Below are 3,101 nucleotides of genomic sequence, written 5' to 3' on the forward strand. Positions count from 1 at the left end.
GTCCACTACGCAGTAACAGCGCTCCCTTCGTCACTGACGTAATTTTTGGAATCTCATGGTATTCTGTTAAGAAATTTTACATTACGTCTTGATAAGTGGAGGGAGTGAACCTAGTGAGTTGTTGTCTATTAATATCGTAACAATTGACTCATTTTATTTATAAAAAGAGTTAATTGTCAAAATTTTCATCATGCATACATTTACATAAGCAAAATATTTTTAATAAAACAAAATGGTCGACGTTTTAAATAAGAATATTAAAAAAAAGATAAACTCTGAAAATATCTCAAAAATGATTTATCTGATAGAAAATAATAGAACAGCGAGGAAAATTATTAAAACCCATCTGGCAATGGGGCCGCTTAAAGGTAAGTAGTGAGTTTATTTATTAGTAAATCGTAAGTTACGTATTTTGTTTATAACTTCCAATTAAGAGTTTATATTTCGTATTTACCCGACAACTGACCAGCCGTGGTGTATATGAGCGACAGAAACTTAAAAATATTAATTATGTTTCAGCACGAAACAAGGGATACCTAACATCTGGATATATTGTACAAAATTTAAGAATATTATCTTAACAAAAAGATTATTATGTCACGCTAAAAGTGATTCTCTCAGCAAATGGTCTAAGGATTCAAACTAAACAGGATGGATAGGTATCGTAAATTTTCAAAATATTACTAAAGGTGAATGCCAATGTTTTCAATATTTTGTTGAGTAATTATAAAATAAAAGGGTACCTATCTATAAAGAAGAAAAAATTGTGTTTATATATTTATTCATTTAAGTGTAAGTGCAAGTGTTGGTACTTTTTAGATGCCACGAAACTACTATTGCAACCTTTTTAAGTGATTCAGAGGTCAAACACACAACAATATTACCTATGTTTTTACTAACACTCTTAAAAACTGAATTCTATTAAAACTATTTTAGAAATATAATAACTATCATAGTAAATAAATAGGAATAAGCAGTGTCTAGAAAAATAGTTAACAAAGTTTGTTTGTTTGATGGCAAATTTGAAGTCAAATGTAATAGGTTAAATCGAAGCGACATTGTAAAGAATAATTAAATTGTTAGTTAAAAATGTCAAATATAAGAAATATTTTTAGGTTTTCTAACTTCAAATTCCATTCATGAAATATAAGAAGTATTAATTTTAATTGATCAAGTTGAATTTAGTATAATTGTTCAGATTTCAGAACACAAGTATAAATAATCATGTTAGGTATGTTGGATCAAATATATAAGCTTTCAATTGCTGAAATTCATACCATTTCAAGTGATCAACGTTAATTTTAAATGTTGGAAATGACATTGCCATAACTTATTTAATAAACATAGACGCCATCAAAAGATAGTTAATCTATTTTAGTTGTTATTATATTGTAGTCAGCACTACACTTTAGCACTAAACATACCCTTTATGGGTCTTGGATTTGTTTCATTAATAAATAATTGTATTTAAAGTACATACTTAGATTTGCTCAAGATTTTTTTTATTCATAGTACTGAATCAATAACTGTGTGCGAAATTACTAAACTTTGTTACCATAAAACTTTAAATAATATTTGGCTTAGTTATAATATTATCAAACATGTTTTTAAGATACTTTACTTAGAAATACAAAGATATCCCATAAAGTTTTTGTGTGTTTTATGCAAGTTTTTTTATTATTATCCTTAACTTTACAATAATTAAATTGTTATGCAATATTATTGTGTCAGTACAGTGACCTACCACATCTCCCTATTTACAATTTTAACACATAACTATTGTATTACAGCCATCAGCGGTAGTTGTCAAGAATGAGGAAGAAAATGACCAATTATTGAAATGTTAAGAAGAGATATTAAACCGAGACCACAAATCTATTTTGAATGCAGTTTGGACAACTATGATTTTTATATGAAAAATTGTATTACCGTGTTTAAGATAATTGTGTACTTCATAATATTTTTTTTTTGTATCTAATAATATTGTTATATTAATAAAATGATTAATTAAATCTATCACTTATTTAATGACTGCCTATAGAAAACGTAGTAACCGAGTTAAATACATAGCTAAGCCGAAATGAAAAATATATAAGCCATGTTACTTTATAGGTGAATAAAAGAACAATATAATAAATTACACATTTAATTTAATGATTATAGTAAACTTTTAACACACTACAAAATAACTTTCAGTAAAATAAACTTAAGTATAATAAAAACTAATTAAAACCCATCCTCACATAGAGCTAATCAATAACATCTACTTTATTTTGTAGACAAATATATTTATTTTAATATATTTTCTAATTAGTTTGTAAAAAGTAATAGTTATGAACGATAAATTTAAAAAAGCTTAATAAGTACTTAAACCATCATGTATGTACCTAATGATGGTATTTCATACTTGTGTAAAGCAGAATAATGTTTTTATCCAAAACCTTAATGTTATATCAATATATTTTATAAAAATATAGGAACTGAAATTGTACTGTGTTATCATTTATTATAAATTGAAGGATAAGTAGTTGAAATTCAATAATTTGAAAATGTCTGCACTATTGTGTCTTTTTATATCCAGGGGCCTTGTCGTATGATACAAATGTAATATTCTTCTTCTTCAAAGGCAGAATGTATTTTTCTATCAGAAATTTTGAACATTTGGGGATCTCTGAAATTATTAGATTTATAATTTTAGTATAGTAGAAAAATACAAATATAGGTATAACAAAATTTACCTATCTCAACTTATTTATCGTTTTCTGTTCGACTTATCTCTGCTGGAGACAAGACATGATCAAGACTGCATAGAAAAATTGGTTCTAGGATCAAAATGATATTTTTAATGCTAAAATAATCAAAATGTTTACCTTAGATCATCAATTTACTAGACTCTTCGTTCATCTCAGTAGCATATGTTCTAGGTTTCGTCAATACCATATAATTTCTTGAGTATTGGAAAAAAGCGATAGTAACCAACGCCGAGAAACCAATTGGTCGTTTCGTGCCTACATTTTCTTCGCCATCTATAGATATTATATTAAGTATTTTTTAATGGTTTACATCATTTATTTCTTGAAATAGAGGTTTAAACTTTAAAA

The 3,101-nt window shown here is 26.4% G+C and overlaps 1 long non-coding RNA gene across 1 annotated transcript; it reads left to right on the plus strand.

Annotated features, from left to right (window-relative positions):
- The first annotated feature begins 374 nt into the window (after window positions 1–374).
- LOC125057263 lies at window positions 375–1,820 on the plus strand. Its single transcript, XR_007118187.1, has 2 exons — window positions 375–689; window positions 1,791–1,820. It is a non-coding gene; the product is annotated as an uncharacterized LOC125057263 (long non-coding RNA).
- The last annotated feature ends 1,281 nt before the right edge of the window (window positions 1,821–3,101 follow it).

Source organism: Pieris napi, chromosome 16 (assembly GCF_905475465.1).
Source record: "Pieris napi chromosome 16, ilPieNapi1.2, whole genome shotgun sequence".
Taxonomy (NCBI): domain Eukaryota; kingdom Metazoa; phylum Arthropoda; class Insecta; order Lepidoptera; family Pieridae; genus Pieris; species Pieris napi.